Raw genomic sequence first — 20708 nt, 5'->3', positions numbered from 1 at the left:
TTAACCAGAGTCAGCATGGGTTTGTAACTAACAAATCAAGTCAGACTAACTTAATTTCCTTCTATGACAGAATCACTGACTGGGTGGATCAGGGAAATTGTTAAGGGGACGGTTGCAAACAACTTTTATTCAATAATGGAAAGCAACCTTACACAGGGTCCGCGATGCAGCCTGGTGGACTGCGGCCAAACACCTTCCGGGTGAGAAGGTAAAACAACCAACTTAAATAACAATCCCTTCCGTGTTACTGCACACCGGAACGGGAATAGGGATTCGCACTATCTCCGTTAACAGCACGAGAGATGTGCGATAAATAATATATCTGTAGCCCTGTTAACTGCACAGGGACTACACAGCAGACGCTAGGATGCGTGTGTGACTCACGTCGGCGAATATGTGCTCCCAGCCGGCGTGCTACCGCACTGAGGAGTATCTCTCCACGTGGCTTACAGGCGGTGCTGAGAATAGGGTGTCTGCAGACTGCTCGGGGTGTATGGCGACCCCTTTGTCGGAGCCAGACTGTCAGATGAAGCTACCTGCCTATTTCATCTAAGCCTGCCTATTTCCACTAAACCTGCCTGCCAGAAACTAAAGCACACCTGGAGCCCAAAAGACCAAGCGTCCACACAACACCATCACAGCTCAATGATCAGAGCGCGCCGCCATGTTTGTGGGCGGGCTATTTAAAGATTAAGCCCTGCCCACCGTCGCACTATTGGTGACGTCACCCGCAACCAATCAGGCGGCGCCAGGTCACCGGATCAGCTGACTCCCAAACCACCAATCACGGTCCACCATGTCACAGGCATGCTCAGTGCAGAGAATCCTGGACTTAAGCTTTAGCAGCCCTGTTTCCCTCCGCAACCTATCCTTCATGTTGCTAGGAACAAAGACCCAAGAGACAACCTGTACATCTCGTGCACCAGCTAGGCGTTGGGACTGATGATGATGTTGAGCAGCATCATCCCTGGCTGGACTGGAATGGGAGACTACAGAATCCACTGATGGTTCTGAACCTATTTCAAATCTAGCAAACACCTGACGCCTAACAGAAATGCCGTAGATATAGTATATCTTGACTTCAGCAAAGTATTTGACAAAGTATCTCACACCATCCTTATTGAAAAAATGACCAAGTATTGAAAGGACAAGGCAACTGTTAGGTGGATTCATAACTGGCTTAGTGATCGGACTCAACGGGTGGTCGTAAATGGCTTCACATCCAGCTGGATGAATGTCTCAAGTGGGGTACCACAGGGCTCTGTCCTGGGACCTGTATTGTTCAACATCTTTATCAATGATTTAGATGAAGGAATTGAGGGTAAACTGATTAAATTTGCTGATGACACAAAGCTAGGAGGGATAGCTAACACTAGAGAAGAGAGAGACAGGATTCAAAAAGACCTAAATAAACTGGAGCAGTGGGCAGCAAGTAACAGAATGTTTTTTAACAGGGAAAAATTCAAAGTACTACATCTGGGCAATAAAAATGAAAAAAGCATGTACAAAATGGGAGGAATAGAGCTAAGCAACAGTACATGTGAAAAATACTTAGTTATACTAATAGATCATAGACTGAACATGAGTAAACAGTGTGATGCAGCAGCTAAAAAAGACAAATACAATTCTGGGATGTTTTAACAGAAGCATACAATCTAGATCATGTGAAGTCATTATCGGACTTTACTCCTCCTTGTTCAGACCTCATCTGGAATACTGTGTCCAGTTTTGGGCACCACATTTTAAAAAAGACATCGACAAACTGGAGCAAGTTCAGAGAAGAGCGACCAGAATGGTGACCGGTCTGCAACCATGTCCTATGAGGAACGGTTGCAGGATTTGGGAATGTTTAGCTTGCAAAAAAGAAGACTGAGAGGAGACTTAATAGCTGTCTACAAATATGTCAAGGGCTGTCACATTGTAGAAGGATCATCTTTATTCTCATTTGCACAAGAAGCAATGGGATGAAACTGAATGGGAGGAGACACAGATTAGATATTAGAAAAAACTTTTTGACAGTTAGGATGATCAACGAGTGGAACAGGCTGCCACGAGAGGTGGTGAGTTCTCCTTCAATGGACGTCTTCAAGCAGAGGCTGGACAGACATCTGTCTGAGATGATTTAGTGAATCCTGCTTTGAGCAGGGGGTTGGACCAGATGACCCAGGAGGTCCCTTCCAACTCTACAATTGTATGATTCTATGAATCTGAGTATTTTGTTTGTTTTATGGATAGATTTGAAGCTTTTATTGGGAACATTTTACATAACATTTTGGATCATATTTATCCGGTGCTCTATGCTGAGCACTTATTTTGAAGTTTCCATTGAAATCTCTGGGTGACGTGATTCAGGTGACACCCCCCAGTGGATCCATTCATTATAATGAGGCAGCAGAGTTACTCTTCTGGGCTCCATCTTACCTCTGTTCAGCGTCGTCCTACTTTTCAGAGGTGTCCAAAACTGCGGCCGATCGCGCATTTATGCACACCTAAAAAGACGGACAATACCGACTCACAGGCCAGACAGCGTCCAGTGTTGCCATCTGCCTTGTTTTAGGGAATCGTCCTCTGGGACAGTCATGTAAGGGCTTGTTTTTTGCGGGACGATTTGACGTTTTTATTGGTACCATTTTTGGTCACATGTCATTTTTTGATTGCTTTCTATTCTAAATTTGGGGAGGGAAAATAAACAAAAACTGGCAATTCAGGAATTGTGTTTTTTTTTTTTTTTTTTTATGCCGTTCCGCGTGTGGTAAAATTGATAAGGCAGAGTTATTCTTCAGCTCTGTACGTTTACAGCGGTACCACATTAATAGCGTTTTTATACAAAAAATATATATATATTTTGCATCGCTTTATTCTGAGAGCTATAATTTTTTTATCTTTCCACTGATGGGGCTGTATGGCGGCTTGTTTCTTGTGGGACAAGATGACGTTTTCAGCGGTACTAATTTTATATATATTTGTTTTTTTTATCGTGTTTCATTCCCCTTTTTTTCCCAGTGGCATGATGATAAAGCATCGTTAGCCTCGTTTTTTTAAGTTTTTTTTGTGCGGCGTTCACTGAAGGGGTTAACTAGTGTGACACTTTTATAGGTCGGGTTGTTCCAGACTCGGCAATACCAAATATGTGTACTTTTTTTTATTTTATTTATTTTTTACATAAAAATGTGTATTTATTAGTGAATATTTTTTTAAAATTATTATTATTTATTTAATTTTTTTTACATATTTTTACACATTTTTTGCCATTTATTTTTTACTTTTTACTTAGTCCCTTTATGGGACCTTCACTTGTTTCTCTTTGATCACAGATATAATGTATTGCAATGTACTAGATTGCAGTGCATTCATTATACCTTTAGTGAAAGCTCCTGAGCCCATGCTGTGAGCATGGTTTCAGCAGCTTTCCGTAGCTTGGTGACCCGGGGGTCGTCATGACGACCCCTGGTCACCATGGCAATGATTGGGCCCCACGACATCGCAGGGCCACCGATCTGTCAGCGGATTTAACAGCCAGGGATGGTGCTGACACGGCTACTAGCTGTTTAGTGCCGGAGCTCAGCCACTGGTGGTGCTGAACTCCGGCACTGATCGGGCTGGAGACGCTGATATTTCAGCATCTTCTGCACGATCATGCTGAGATCGGTCAGTCAGATTGACTGACCGATCGCAGCGATCTAGGTGTGCGGACCGACCATATGGCTCCCTGCACCCCATCTTGTGCTGCTCAGCTGTCACAGATAGCTGTCCGCACTTATCTGTCACTGCGTGTTTACACGCTGTGACAGTTTAAAGCCATAACGGACACTGCACGGCAAGGAGCATTAACTTACACCTGCTCATGCCGTGCAGTGTCCGTCATTGGGCGTTATGGGGTTAATACCGCTGTCAAGTGTGATGGTGACATGTAACAGACTTTAACATAATGGCCATCAGTTCTAATGAACATGGGGCCACCGTGCAGTATGAATGCACATTGACGAAGGGTTACCTTGACTGCCGGATGACCACTTTAAAAAAATATATATATGGCTCTCAGAATATGGTGACAAAAGCCAAATTGTTTTTGTAAATGTTTTTATTTTATTTTTAATTAGTAAATCATGAATAGAAATATATAGATTTGGGATCCCGTAACCATACTGACCCATAGAGCAAAGGTAACAGATCACCACCTGATTACCACAAAGTAAGCGGCGCTAGTACAAAACCTTGAAAAAGAAAATGTGGAATTACAGTTTTTTTCCTCACCGTTTCCACTTATTTCATAGAATAAGTGGTGTTCTGCAAAAAAACAAGCCCTCTTGCGGCTATGTCGAAATATTAGAAAGGTTATGGTTCTTGTTACAAGGAGAGGAAAAAGTAAGTTACAATATCCTGGGGAAAAGCTCTGTGTCTGCCTCCTGAAAACCTCCAGCTCAGGGTTTGTTACCCGACCGACGACATGTTTAACAGATTCCTTTGACTAAACCACCCTTCACATGTCCATATAATACCGGTACTGGAAAAATGGTACCGGTGTCATAAGTATTTTGGATCAGTGTGCCGTCCGTGTGCCATCAGTGTTCCATCCGTGTGCAATTCATTTTTTTTCCACCATGACTTAAATATCAATTCCAAAGCTTCTCCTATACTTTGCAGTGTTAAACATGTACAGCACACGGTTGTCACAAGGATGTTTCACACGGAGCCAGAAATGTGTATTGGCCCTTGTAATCCATGCGGACGGGTCTCATGCAAAGATCTCCATAGATTATGATAGGTATGTGTGCATACGTGTCTTCAGTGCATGTGAAAGCGAATGCCACACGTGCTGAAAACATGTACATGTGAAGGAAGCTTTACACACTGTGTGAACAAGTATGAAAAGTCACCTCTTAATCATTGAATTAAGGTTTTCTCTTTTGGTTCCATTGCCATGGGTATAAAATCCAGCATCTAAGCATGTAGTCTGCCTGTGCGAACAGTTGTGATAAAATGGCTTGTTCTAAAGAGCTCCCTGAATTCAGCATCTTGCTGTCATATGTTGTCACAAGTCAGTTCATGAAAGTTCAAATAAGACATGGCTGGGTGAGTTTGGTGTGGAAGAACATGACTGACCCTTCAAGAGACCTAACCTCAACTCCATCAGATAGATACCTTTTGGATTAACCAGAGATTACAAGCCAGGTCCCCTTGTCCAACATCAGTGTCTGACCTGATAACTGCTCTTCTGGAAGAATGGACAACAAATTGCACAGAAATATCCCCCAATTTTTTTTTTTTAGAGTGGAAGCTTTATTAGCTGCAAAGGGAGATCAACTCCATGTTAATGACCCTGGATTTAAAAAGCAATGTCATAAAATTTCCTCCAGGAGTAATGTGTATGTGTCCCAATAATTTTATCCCTACAGTGTGTAATAGGTTCTGCTTCTTCCATGGTGAGAGGTGGAGACTGCTTCTCTGATGATGTGTAAATCTGGAGGTGAATGAGAATCATAATCAGTTTTGTTATATATTTTAGGAAGGACGTCCAGAATAAGAGGCAGAAAGCGTCCGATTATTGAGGACGACAGTGAGGAGGAGGTGCAGCCAACGTAAGCACTAAATACGACTATCATTCGTTACATTGTATTGTAAGGCTATGTTCACATGTCTGGTAGTTATACCTGTTTTTGGATTTGTTAGGGGTGATAAAAAATGAAAAGATACAATGCAAAATTAGTTCATTCAAATAAGGACGGGAATGTCTTAAATTGTTTTCTTTTTTACTGCAATCTGTTTTTTAGCATGATCATGTGACGATTTGCCATGAGCGTTACCCGTTGGCCATCGCTCATAGCAGATGATCATTTTAACCATGTGTAGCACAAGTGATCGGATGAAAGCACCTTCAAGTCTTCTAAGGAAACTATTAAGGCCAGAAAAAAGTAAAAAAAAAAAATGTTGTTTTTTTTAAAAATATAAACGTTCAAATCACCCCCCTTTTGCCCCATTCAAAATAAATGAATAATAAAACTAAAATATACATATATTGCTGCATTCTGAATCGCCCGATCTATCAAGATATAAAAAGAATTAATCCAAATGGTAAACTGTGTAACGAGAAAAAAAATCAAAACACCAGAATTAAGTTTTTTTGGTCGCTGCAACATCGCAATAAAACGCAATCACAAGCGATTAAAACATTATATCTACCTAAAAATATTATCAATAAAACCTTCAGCTCAGCGTGCGAAAAATAAGCCCTCACCCAGCCCCAGATCCTGAAAAAGGGAGACGCTACGGGTCTCGGAATATGGCGCCATTATAATTTTTTTTACAAACTTTAGAATTTATTTCACCACTTTAAAAAAAATAACCTATTCATGTTTGGTATCTACAAACTCATAATGACCTGGAGAATCATAATTGCAGGTCAGTTTTAGCATTTAGTGAACATGGTAAAAAAAAAAAACAACCAAGAGACAAGTGTAGAATTATACTTTTTTTTGCAATTTTGACGCACTTTTGAATTTTTTCCTTTTTCTCCAGTACACGACATTGTAAAACCAATGATGTCGTTCAAAATTACAATTCGTCCCAGAAAAAATAAACCATCACAGGGACATATTAAAAAATAAAAAAGTTATGCCTCTGGGAAAAAGGGGAGCGAAAAACGGAAAATCCCAAGGTCGTGAAAGGGTTAAAGGACAGAAATCCTCAGCTATAGTGATTGAACAGTACCACCACATACCACCATAGCATTACTGAATCTCTCTATACCATGTGTGGTTAATACCGTAACTAATACTGCCATATAGTTACTAAATTATACTTTTATAACATGATTTTAGAACCACCATACTGTAACTGAAAAACAGCATCATATTGTGACTTTATCACTTGGGGTCTGAGCTGTTTTGATGCCCAGCGATCAAAAAGTTATTTAATTCTAAATGCCCTCAGACTCATGAGATAGAAGTTGGCTAAACCCGGTGATTTTGGCTTGAATCGGTTAGCTTCCTAACGTCTGTGGGGACAGGCCTGATTCTAGCTTTTTTTTTTGGTGCCCAAGGCGAAAATTCAAGTGGCACCCCTCCCAGCAGTTCATGGTATACCTGCAGTGAATAAACACAATCCCATCATTGTTTTTTAGGTTTTGCTTTTAAGATATTCATTATGTGGTAAAAGTGACGTGTGAACATGATTCTTTAGGTCTTTGTGATTACAGTAATCCCAAACTTTCAGAGATTCTTATTTTTGTTAAAAAAAACAACATTTAGCTTGTGATGCTCTTTTAAGGACCTGTTAGAACAATAAAAATATATCTATGAAGCTATGTGAGGGCTGTTTTTTGCATAGTAAGTTGAAATATTTATTGCTATCAATTCAGGGTGCATACATTTGGATGGCTTTTTGCTGTAAGAGGTGTGGTGACAAAAAAAAGTAGTTCTTCTATTTTTTTTTCTCTTTACTGCATATGTTAGTTCTTTTTATATTTTGATAGATCAGACTTTTAAGGATGTGGACATACCAAATTTTTTTTAATTGTTTAATTTTTTTTTAATGAGGGAAGACCGCACCAGATCCATGATCATTAAATGAATACATCACCAGAACATTCCATCAGTACATGAATGGCACCAGCATCCTCATCAGTACTTAGATACAGCACCAAAACAACCATTAATACACTAATTCATTATTAAAACCATAATCGGTAATTGAATATAGCACTGGGACCATCATTATTAATTGAATACATCGCCAGAACCACCAACTGCACATGAATACAGTGAAGAGCAAAAGAGTATCAATCTTTTGAACTTTTGACTTTCAGGCTCCATATCTCACCATCCACTACTTATTTTATTGTGAGACTACCCTCATTTTATAGACAATCATCTTGTCTATCTCATATATAAACTTGAGTTGCAACTATTTGGCATATGATTAATTATGCAGATTCTTGTCATGTCACTGCACTGTTACTGTTTTGCTCCTAAAAATCTAAATACAATTTTTTATTATTTTATTAGTATTTTGTAAATCCACCTTTGGCTTTCAACACTGCCTGAATCCTTCTGGGCATGCTCTCGATCAGATTCAAACATGTCTTGACCGACATCTAATTCCGGGTCTCTTTTACATGTTCCCAGTTGGTGCATGCTCTTCGACTCGCTTGGATATGTATATAGTTTTTTATTCCATTCTACCCACAAGTGTTAAATTGGATTAAGGTCTGAGGTCTGTGGGGGCCAATCCAGCACTTCGACTTCATTGTCATTGAACCATTTATTTGCCAATCTCAACATATGCTTTGGTTCGTTGTCCTACTGGAACACTATGTTGTCCTTTTCATACCGATGGTACTCGAGTGTACAAAGTAATTAGTCTTGTAGGATACTCACATATAGCTCAGCATTGAGACCACCATCGATTCTGGTAAAGTATCCAACGCCTTTAGCTGTGAAACAACCCCATATCATCAGGCTTCCTTCACCGAACTTGACAGTTCCTTCAATTTCTCCATCCTTTAGCCCCATTTTCCTTTGTTTCTTCCAGACCCATTTTCACCCATCATAGCCTAGTCTATTGACTTTTGTCCCATAGCTCCAAACCACCCGTTTCCTATCTTCTACAGTTCACTTTTCATACCTTTTTGCAAACTTGTGTCGACGCTTCTTATGATGATATTGAAGTCGATGCTTCTTCATCTTTTTTTGAGCCACCATTCAAGACTTGTGTAACATGCGTTACACGGTGCTTGCATAGACATCTGTGATCTCACTATTACGAAACTTACAAGTCACTCCAGCCTGTGATATTGGAAGCAGACTTTGCATCCGTAAGTATGGCAAAAGAGGTGACGGGGAATGCATGATTGGAGCAGTAGGCTGGTACTCAAAAGGAGTTGGATATGCTGGAGACGTTGAAATGGTCTGGGAAGAAGCGCTCCCTGAAGGACGATACATGGCATACCGCATAGACTGCTCTTATCTAGGAGAGGCATCTGAGGTATCAGTGAGGAAGTGGTGGGTGCTGCCTTTCATGGTAATTGTAGGGTCTTGTGATGGTGTAGGTGTCTATCTGCCCTTTTTGACACCCACCTGGTTAGGTAAAATGCAATATCCAAGTAGTTGTTGGTGAATTAAGACCCATAAGAACAATGAACATTTCTTCACTCCACATTTGCAAGTACAACTCCCTCTACCTTGATGGTTTTATCATTTAAAATAGTATTTTTCTTTTCACTTTGACTCTTAACACAGACCTTGATTTGTATGTTTCTACAGAAAGAAATTCACAAGAAATGAGGAAACCCCTCCGTCGTCTTTTGTGGCTTTTGAAAGCGACGTTTTGTGAGTAATTTTGACAACATATAATAAGTTCAAGTTAAACTTCACTTAAAAGCTATGTTCACACATGTTGTGTTTTTTTTAGCATTTTTTGCTGCAGATTTTTATGCAAATTTTCAGCTGTGTTTTGCAGTACCTACCAGCAAAGTCTATGAGAAACCAGAATTGTCTGTTCACACATCATGCTTTTTTGTTGTTGCGTATTTTGTGCCTTGGTTGGGTTTTTGGAAAATAGAGCATGTCACTTTCAGCATTTTTGTCAGTGTTTTTTCACCCATGGGAAATAATGGGTGGTTGTAAAGGGAAGTGTTCCAGGTTGTACATGTATATACATGCTAGCCATGCTTGCAGATAAGTATACATGTATATATTGGCCCCACATCTCCCCATGTGTTTCAGTCTGTTTGCTGCTGGGGGAGGTTTCAATAGAATGTCCAGCCATGTGCTAAAACAGGTTTTGCGAGTATGGTTGGACATGAACAAAGATCTTAGCCAGTGGGCGGGGAATAATACATCATTTCCTGTGACATGAAGCTGGACACTGGCTGGACTTAAAACCCCAGAATGCACATGTGCTAAGGCCCCTTAGACTCTTGAAGATGGACATAACAACACATGGCTGAGTATCTCTCTTTCCCTGTAACTTCTTTACTTACTAGCCCTACATACCCTGTACTAACCCTCCTAGATATTGATAGATATATATAGGCAAAGTTGGTATAGTTGGGTGGGCCGATATTGCATGAGTGATTAGCAAACGTGGGTGGAAAATATATTAGATAATTGGGAATTGTGAATCCGTTTTGTGTACTGTGTTAGTGTGATACCTAGTAATATATTAACTGTAGACTTTTGTGTAATAAATACCTTTTATTAGCACACGATTTTGTCTCAGTTGGTATATAGTATAAGGCCCAGATAACATTAGTGGAAATTAATTATTAATAGTCAAGTTTGATGTTAATAGTGAGGCTGAGTTCACACGATGCGTTTTTCATGCGTTTCCGCGGCGTTTTTGCAGTTGCGTAAACACCGCGGAAACGCATGAAAAACGCATGGTAGAAGGGCAGCAATGTTCCCCAATTGAAATACGCATGTGCTGTGCCCATGATGCGGATTTTTCCGCAGCGTAAATGCTGCGGTCAAAAATCCGCAGCATGTCAATTAATTTTGCGGAAACGCTGCTCTTTTGCCGCCATTGACTTGCATTAGACCGCATGGAATCCGCATCACTGTATATGTTGATGCGCTTTTCATGCGGTCTAATGTGCGGATGGTATCCGGGTGTGGAGGAGAGGACTCTCATCCAGACCCAGGTACCATTAAAAAAAAAAGAATAAAATAAAAAATATATATATTCTCACCTTCTGACGGCCCGCGCTGCGTCCTGCCGGCTTCCCGCACACTTCGCGGTTGAATGAAGGACCTTCGCTGACGTCAGATTCATGTGACGGGTCACGTGACGCTGACGTCGGAAGGTCCTAAAGTCTTCACTGCCGGCATCCGGAACCGATGAAGCAGGACACCGGGGGCCATCAGAGTGTAAAGTATATATTTATTTTTTATTTTTTGACATTCACACACTATATAAATCCATGCCGGTTGCATGGATTTATATAGTGTGAAGTTGACAAGCACTTTCCAAGTGATGCTAAAATCGCTTGGGAAGCACTTGTCAACCCGCATGCGGAAATGAAAGTGAAGACCGCTTCATTTCCGCATGTCCCTGGCAGGAAACCACATGTACAATCCGCATGCTTTTTTTCCTGCCAGAAAGATGCAGAAACGCTCAGGAAAAAATCCTGAGCATTTCTGCATAGTGTGCACATAGCCTTAATATCGGACCTCAGTAGAGGTGTAGGAGAGTGCCCCCATTAATTACTGATATTTTGGAGGAAAATCACGTCATTATACAGTGATGAATAAAACGCTAAAAAAATGCACCAAAATTTGCAGCAGCGTTTTTGATGGTGAAATAGAATGGGGTTCTTTTTTAACAGAACTTTATGTACATGCATAAATAGAGACAGGACAGTGAAAAAAATCGCTGAAAAAACTCACAAAAAATGCATCAAAAAACGCAGCAAAACGTTTTTGACGCAGCTGATTTCCTGCCAGAGATTGTGTTTTGATGCAGTTTTCTGAAGCTGAAAAACACAACATGTGTGAACACAGCCAAAGTAAAACTTAACCGGTTCCCGACCGCCCACTGTAGATAAACGTCCGCGCTGCCTGGACTCTGTGCAGCGCCGACGTTTAAAAACGGTGGGTGGTCGCGCAGCGCTCAGGACCCCCAGGGTCCTGCAAGCACTGCGATTCCGGTGCAGAGCGTTAGCTCTGACAGGGAACATCATGAGGCCCTGATTAGATCAGGTCCCGGTGATGTTAACCCTTTGCTGTCTTCTATATGCTGCGATCTATAGTGATCGCGGCAAATAGGAGACAGCAGGAGGAGAGGGGGTCGTCTTACCTCCGAAGACCTCCGTTTCCTTTCAGGGCCTGGGGTTGCTATGGCAGCTGGAGGTCACATGACCGCCTCCAGCTCTGCCATATATGGTGTCCTGTCTGGCTCAGCCTGCAAGCTGAGCCAGAGAGGAGACTGACTGAAACAGTCAGTGAAGATCTCATGTAATGTAATACATGTCTATTACATTACATGAGATCAGTGATCAGAAAAATAAAAATTAATGTCCCATACAGGGACTAAGTAAAAATGTAAAAAAAAAGTAAAAAAAAAGTTTTAAAACTATTAAAAAAAAATCACAAAATAAATAAAAATAAATAAATAAAATATTAAACCAATAAATCCATATATTTTTACAAAACCAAAAAAAGTACACATATTTGGTATCGCCGCGTCCGAAACAACCCGAGCTATAAAACTGTCACACTAATTAACTCCTTCTGTGCATACCGTAATAAAAATAAATAAAAAAACGGAGCAAAAAAATATGCTTTTTCATCATATCGCCAAACAAAAAGTGGAAAAAAATGCGATCAAAAAGCAGAATAGAAATAAAAATGGTACCACTGAAAACGTCATAAAAAAAAGCCGCCATACAGCTCCATCAGACGAAAAATAAAAAAGTTATAGCGCTCAGAATAAAGCAATGCAAAAAAATTTTTTTTTTCTATAAAATTGTTTTATTGTGTAAAAGTGCCAAAACATTAAAAAAAAATACAGTAAGTGTAGTATCGCTGTAAACGTACTGACCCGAAGAATAACGCTGCCTGATCACTTTTACCAGACGCAGAACGGCATAGAAAAAAACTCAAAAAACAATTCCTGAAGTGTTTGTTTTTGTTAATTTTACCTCCCAAAAAACAGAATAGAAAGCGATCAAAAAATGTCACGTACCCAAAAATGGTACCAATAAAAATGTCAACTCGTCCCGCAAAAAACAAGCCGTCACATGACTCTGTCGGCCGAAATCTGGAAAAATTATAGCTCTCAAAATATGGTGATGCAAAAACTAGATTTTGCAAAAAAAGCGTATTTTAGTGTGTGACAGCTGTCAGTCATAAAAACCCGATATAAATCTGGTATCTCTGTAATCGCACCGACCCGAAGAATAAAGTAATCTAATCAGTTATATCACACTAGGAACGGCGTAAAAAATAAATTAAACCAATTCTTCACCTGCTACTGATTTGTTTATTATGTCTCCCAAAGATCCCAGTAAGGCTCTGCTCATATTTATCCTGTGCTCTGCGCTGAGCACTTACACCAGAGTTTCCGTGTAAATCTCTGAAATACGTGATTCAGCCGGAACCCATGATGGAAGATTCCCTGTAATGAGGCAGATATAGGCACTGTGGACGCCGTCTAGCCTGGGATCCCACGGTGTCATTTGTTTTAGGCATGCATAAAAGTGCGGTTGGCCACAGTTTTGTGCACTTCTGAAAAAAAGGACACCGCTAAACAGAGGCCAGACGGAGTAGAGAGTAACTCTGCTGCCTCATTATAGTGAATGGATCCTGCAGGGGTTTCATCTGAATTACATCACTTGGAAATTTAGATGGAAACCCCGATGTAAGTGCTCAGCCTAGAGCGCCGGATAAATGTTACGTAAAATGTTCCCAATAAAAGCTTCAACTCAGTCCTCAAAAAAAGCTAGTCCCCACTCAGGTCCGTCATCTGTTAAAAATATAAGGGACTTCCAAGTTACTGGTAGCAGAAAGGCTCTGGAAAAGCAAAATGACCCTTGCCCCCCAAAAGAAATTCAGAAAATTTTGTGCTCCCAAATCCAAATGCCTATTCTACAATAATTTGTTCTCCAATTGTCAAATAGCACTCCGTCCCCCCCAGATCTCACCGTATGGCTAAGCGGTACGATCCAGCCACATATGGGGTATTGACACTTTTAGAAGAAATTGTGTGACACATTTCGGCACCATTTTTACCCATTGCCCTGTGTGAAAATGTAAAATCTGAGGGTAAAACATTTTTTTGTGGTAAAAATATAATTATGCTTTTTTCACTGCCCAATGGTATAAATTTAAAAATTAAAAAATACTCACTACTTCCCTAGATGAATTCCTTGAGAGGTGTAGTTTACAAAATGGGGTCACTTGTGGGGGTTTCTGCTGTTTTGACATGTCAGCGACTCTTCAAATGTGACATGGTGTCTGCTGCCTATCCCAGCCAACATAGCGCTCCTTTCTCTTCCGAACCCTGCCGTACACCAAAGCAGTGGTTTTCCCCCACATATGGGGTATCGGCGTACTCAGGAGAAATTGTACAACAAATTTCATGGTGCAATTTATCCTGTTACCCTTATGATAATGCAAAATTAGGGAATGAAAAACATTTTTTATGGGAAAAATGTGAAAATTTTATTTTTACGGCTCAATATTATAAACTTCTGTGAAGCAGCTGGGGGTGCAAGGTGCTCACCACACATCTAGATAAGTTCCCTAAGGGGTCTAGTTTCCAAAATGGTGGCACTTGTGGGGGGTTTCCACTGTTTAGGCACATTAGGGGCTCCCCAAATGTGACATGGCGTCCGCTAATTATTCAAACAAATTTTACATTCAAAAAGTCAAATGGCGCTCCTTCCCTTTCAAACCCTGCCATGTGCCCAAACAGTAATTTGCCTCCACATATGGGGTATCGGCGTGTTCAGGAGAAATTGCACAACAAATTTCATGGTGCAACTTATCCTGTTACCCTTATGATAATACAAAATTAGGGAATGAAAAACATTTTTTGAGGGAAAAATGTGAAAATTTTATTTTTACGGCTCAATATTATAAACTTCTGTGAAGCAGCTGGGGGTGCAAGGTGCTCACCTCACATCTAGATAAGTTCCCTAAGGGGTCTAGTTTCCAAAATGGTGGCACTTGTGGGGGGTTTCCACTGTTTAGGCACATTAGGGGTTCCCCAAATGCGACATGGCGTCTGCTAATTATTCAAACAAATTTTACATTCAAAAAGTCAAATGGCGCTCCTTCCCTTTCAAACCCTACCATGCGCCCAAACAGTAATTTGCCTCCACATATGGGGTATCAGCGTGTTCAGGAGAAATTGCACAACAAATTTCATGGTGCAATTTATCCTATTACCTTTATGATAATGCAAAATTAAGGGATGAAAAACAGTTTTGTGGGAAAAATGTGAAAATTTTATTTTTACAGCTCAATATTATAAACTTCTGTGAAGCACCTTGGGGTTCAAGGTGCTCACCACACATCTAGATAAGTTCCCTAAGGGGTCTAGTTTCCAAAATGGTGTCACTTATGGGGGTTTAGGTACATCAGGAGCTCTCCAAACGCAACATGGCGTCTGCTAATTATTCAGACAAATTTTACATTCAAAAAGTCTAATGGCGCTCCTTCCCTTCCGAACCCTGCAGTGCGCCCAAACAGTGGTTTTCCCTCACATATGGGGTATCAGCACGCTCAAGAGAAATTGCACAAAAAAATTTGGGGTCCATTTTTTTCCTGTTACCCCTGTGAATATAAAAAAAATTGGGTCTAAAGTAACATTTTTGTGAAAAAAGTTAAATGTTAATTTTTTTCTTCCACATTCCAAAAATTCCTGTGAAGCATCTGAAGGGTTAATAAAGTTCTTGAATGTGGTTTTGAGCACCTTGAGGGGTGCAGTTTTTAGAATGTTGTTACTTTTGGGTATTTTCTGTCATAAAGACCCCTCAAAGTGACTTCAAATATGATGTGGTCCCTAAAATAATGTTTTTGTAAATTTTGTTGGAAAAATGAGAAATCGCTGGTCAACTTTTAACCCTTATAGCTCCCTAACAAAAAAAAATTTTGGTTCCAAAATTGTGCTGATGTAAAGTAGACATGTGGGAAATGTTATTTATTAACTATTTTGTGTGACATATCTCTCTGATTTAAGGGCATGAAAATTCAAAGTTTGAAAATTTCAAAATTTTCGCCAAATTTCCGATTTTTTCACAAATAAACACAAGTTATATCGAAGAAATTTTACCACTATCATGAAGTACAATATGTCATGAAAAAAACAATCTCAGAGTCAGGGGAATACATTGAAGCGTTCCAGAGTAATTACTTCATAAACTGGCAGTGGTCAGAATTGAAAAAATTGGCCTGGTCACGAAGGCAAAAACAGGCTCTGGTGCGAAGTGGTTAATAGTGCTGCGGTGTACAGAAACAGTTCCAGAATTTTGGGCTGAGGCCCTCCAGTCTTCCTCTATAGAGAGGGGAAATATGTGTGAAGGTACCCCAGGAGGGCTCCAAATGTGTGGGTAAAATATATATCCCTCGGGGGGGGAAATTGAAAAAAAGTTTAAAAAAATTTTTTTTGTGGACTTAGAAAATTTTCACACATGTGTCAGACTTCCAGAGAGGGGAGCATGTCAGTGCGCGCATCCGATTTCAGTTCCAGAGCGATTCATCCGATGAGTCCTTCATACTTAGTCGTTTTTGGCAAAATTTCTGACTTTTTGAAAATTTCACCTTTTTGTGAAAACTTCCACAAAATGAGGTTATACTATGTTAGAAGGCATCCCAGGAGAGCTCCAAATGTGTGGGTAAAATATGTATCCCACAGGGGGAAAATTGAAAAAAAAGTTGTAAAAAATTTTTTTTGTGGACTTAGAAAATTTTCACACATGTGTCAGACTTCCAGAGAGGGGAGCATGTCAGTGCGCGCATCCGATTTCAGTTTCAGAGCGATTCATCCGATGAGTCCTTCATACTTAGTCGTTTTTGTCAAAATTTTTGACTTTTTGAAAATTTCACTTTTTTGTGAAAACTTCCACAAAATGAGGTTATACTATGTTAGAAGGCATCCCAGGAGAGCTCCAAATGTGTGGGTAAAATATATATCCCACAGGGGGAAAATTGAAAAAAAGTTGAAAAAAATTTTTTTTGTGGACTTAGAAAATTTTCACACATGTGTCAGACTTCCAGAGAGGGGAGCATGTGAGTAAGCGCATCCGATTTCAGTTCCAGAGCGATTCGCGCAATGAGTCCTTCATACTTAGTCGTTTTTGGCAAAATTTCTGACTTTTTGCAAATTTCACTTTTTTGTGAAAACTTCCACAAAATGAGGTTATACTATGTTAGAGGGCATCCCAGGAGGGCTCCAAATGTGTGGGTAAAATATATATCCCACGTGGGGAAAATTGAAAAAAAGTTGAAAAAATTTTTTTTTGTTGACTTAGAAAATTTTCACACATGTGTCAGACTTCCAGAGAGGCGAGCATGTAAGTAAGCGCATCCGATTTCAGTTCCAGAGCGATTCATCCGATGAGTCCTTCATACTTAGTAGTTTTTGCAAAATTTTGGACTTTTTTGAAAATTTCTCTTTTTTGTGAAAACTTCCACAAAATGAGGTTATACTATGTTAGAGGGCATCCCAGGAGAGCTCCAAATGTGTGGGTAAAATATATATCCCACAGGGGGAAAATTGAAAAAAAGTTGTAAAAAAAATTTTTTGTGGACTTAGAAAATTTTCACACATTTGTCAGACTTCCAGAGAGGGGAGCATGTCAGTGCGCGCATCCGATTTCAGTTGCAGAGCGATTCATCCGATGAGTCCTTCATACTTAGTCGTTTTTGTCAAAATTTCTGACTTTTTGAAAATTTCACAATTTTGTGAAAACTTCCACAAAATGAGGTTATAATATGTTAGAGGGCATCCCAGGAGAGCTCCAAATGTGTGGGTAAAATATATATCCCACAGGGGGAAAATTGAAAAAAAGTTGAAAAAAATTTTTTTGTGGACTTAGAAAATTTTTCAACTTGTGTCAGACTTCCAGAGAGGGGAAAATGTGAGTGAGCGCATCCGATTTCAGTTCCAGAGCGATTCGCCCGATGAGTCCTTCATACTTAGTCGTTTTCAGAAGTCACAATTTTGACTTCCAGGACCCGCAAAACGTTAGTAAATTGAGCCCGCTCCCCAGTTCCAAGCGTTTTGAGGTGTCCCTGGTTGCAGTAATGCAGCCTGCCCACTAGATGTCGCAAAAGAGACAAAAAGTGAAAAAGAACCAGAATGAGGAAATTCCAGGGAGCCGAATCCGCCTGACAGTTCCAGGCGATCGGGTACTTTTTGGAATGCGTCCCTAAAGTGGGTATAGGGTGACACTCCATACAAAGACCCAGTTTTGCACACCACCGGCAGAATATATGAGAGAGAGGTACCTCTCAGCCCCGACACATTTTGACTCATTTAAGCAGGTTTTCACCTCCGTAGGCCCGGGTACGCGTTTTGGCTATGAGTCCCTGTTCGGCTGGAGGTCTGCACCTTGGCTGAACCCAGGCTTCCGCAGCTGCGTGGGGGGACTTTTGCCGGTCGCCTATCCCAAGTCAGAGAGGTGTTCCTGGGTTGAAGTGAGCCTGGCCAGACCCCCCCCACGGGCCCTGGTTCTCCACATGGGGGCGCCGTCAAGGCTAAAATCTGGATTTTTAGGCCCGGGAGAGGCTCCATGAGGGCGGATGCTTTTGTGGCTTTGACCCCAGTTCCACATCCAGTACCCCCTCTGCAAGGGCGCCTGTACCCGAGTCTCGCTTCCAGGACTCTTGGGCACGTATTTCCCGACGACAGGGGTTAGCAGCCTCCGTACTTGGGCAAGTCCCTCCACGCACCCCTGCTCTTCCTCCGATCGATCTGGCGCAGCGCTCCCGGGTGGGGAGGTGGCGCCGCTCGCTCGGCCCGGGCTTTGGAGCTCGCGCTGGCTTAAGGTGAGCGGTCCCCTTCCTCCTCTACCCCCGGGCTTTCGACACCTATCTTTGGGCGCGCACGCCGGCCTCGCCTCCCGTCCGCGGAGGTGGCCGAGCCGTGGGGAGATTGGCCCGACCCGAGCGAAGGCAGCGGTCCGACGACCCGCACGGGCGAACGGCGTGGCGCCCACCCACCCAGGCGTGGGGGCCGTCGTCCGAATCGCTTCCTGTGCGGGGAAGCACACCGATCTTCTCCGAGGGCGGCCCTTTTCTTCCAGATGCGTAACCGGCCAGCGGAGGCCCGCGCCGCCCCTCGCGTCCGACAGGGCGGCCTCCGCGGCGGTGGCGACAGCGGCGGCGGTGGGTGGCGTCTCCGCGCCACTGCCGAGCTTCGCGATTTCCAGTCTTTTCCCGGGCCCCTACGTCAGTGGGGAGGACGACAGATGTGTGGAGGCAGGCGAAGGGGGTTCTCACCATGTGGTGTGCCCCAGCCCGACCGTCACCTTTCCCCTTCGACCCTCATCCTCCCTGGCGGCTCGGCAGGGAGAAGGAGAGAGAGAGCGAGCGCGGAAACCCCAGAGCCAAGGGGTTAGATGGAGAACGGGAGAAGGAACGAGGGCCAAGAGGTAGGGAGTACGGTGAAAGGCCGACCTGGGGTTCCCCATGCGCTCCCGCCCCCGGGCGGGGAGCAGCCCTGGGAGGAAAAGCCGCTCGGGCATCCCTTTGAGGTTACGGGCGCGAGCGGGAAGAGGGACTACTCTGGAAGGCGACGCCGACACGGCCTGGCCGACGACCACCCACGCGACCTCCGCGTCGTCGGGTTAGTGCCGGAGCCGCGGCGGACCCTGACGGCCAGCCCCCCTCTCCCAATCCTCGTGCCTGTCCGCCGGTGGGTCGAGGACCCCCCGCGGCGGAGGCAGGTCTAAGCCAGACGGTGGCGCCACATAGGCCCACCCCCGCACGCCATCTCCCCGAGCGACCCTGTGTGTTGCCTTGGGTGCGGTTGGTGAGACGGGGGCGGCCGTGGCGTCCTCCGGAGGCCAGTCACCTCGCCCTCCCCGTGCAAGGGGTGTTTTCCAGACGCCTGCCGCTTCGGGACCACGCACCGCACAGCGAGCCGCTCCTCCCGCACATGTCCCCGGTGCTGCGAGGGCTCCGTTCCCCGCCCCCCCCAGGGAAGCCCCATGCCATCCCGCATCCTCTCCGGACGCCGCACGCCCTGCCTATACCCGTTCCGTCCGGGCGCCCTGCCGCCGCGGGGCTCTTCCGCCGCCCCCCCTCTCTTCCCGCAGGCCTCTCCTCTCCCGAACCTCGACGCGGTCCAGTCGTGTTGGGGGGCTACCTGGTTGATCCTGCCAGTAGCATATGCTTGTCTCAAAGATTAAGCCATGCACGTGTAAGTACACACGGACGGTACAGTGAAACTGCGAATGGCTCATTAAATCAGTTATGGTTCCTTTGATCGCTCCAAACCGTTGACTCGGACAACTGTGATAATTCTAGAGCTAATACGTGCAAACGAGCGCTGACCGCCAGGGATTCGTGCATTAATCAGATCAAAACCAATCCGGGGTCCCGGGCCCGGCGTCGGGACGGTCCTCCGCGGCCTCCCCCCTGCCGCGCTCTCCCCGTAAGCGTTGCGACTCTGGATAACCTCGGGCCGATCGCACGTCCCCGTGACCGCGACGATCCATTCGGGTGTCTGCCCTATCAACTTTCGATGGTACTTTCTGTGCCTACCATGGTGACCACGGGTAACGGAGAATCAGGGTTCAATTCCGGAGAGGGAGCCTGAGAAACGGCTACCACATCCAAGGAAGGCAGCAGGCGCGCAAATTACCCACTCCCGACCCGGTGAGGTAGTGACGAAAAATAACAATACAGGACTCTTTCGAGGCAATTGGAATGAGTACACTTTAAATCCTATAACGAGGATCTATTGGAGGGCAAGTCTTTTGCCAGCAGCCGCGGTAATTCCAGCTCCAGTAGCGTACACTAAAGCTGCTGCAGTTAAAAAGCTCGTAGTTGGATCTTGGGATCGAGCTGGCGGTCCGCCGCAAGGCGTGCTACCGCCAGTCCCAGCCCCTTTGCCTTGGGGCGCCTCCCCGATGCTCTTGACTGAGTGTCCCGGGGGCCCGAAGCGTTTACTTTGAAAAAATTAGAGTGTTCAAAGCAGGCAGCCACGCCTGAATACTCCAGCTAGGAATAATGGAATAGGACTCCGGTTCTATTTTGTTG

At 43.3% G+C, this 20708-nt stretch overlaps 1 pseudogene; it reads left to right on the top strand.

Moving 5' to 3' along the window:
* Window positions 1–19809: 19809 nt before the first annotated feature.
* Window positions 19810–20708, top strand: part of LOC141191452 (18S ribosomal RNA) — a 1868-nt pseudogene continuing 969 nt past the window's right edge.

The sequence above is a fragment of the Phyllobates terribilis genome, unplaced genomic scaffold, assembly GCF_046119375.1.
Source record: "Phyllobates terribilis strain yellow unplaced genomic scaffold, ASM4611937v1 Scaffold_44__1_contigs__length_10104851, whole genome shotgun sequence".
Lineage (NCBI taxonomy): Eukaryota > Metazoa > Chordata > Amphibia > Anura > Dendrobatidae > Phyllobates > Phyllobates terribilis.
Note: the sequence above shows the minus strand (reverse complement) of the source record. Positions and strands in the feature narration are given on the sequence as shown.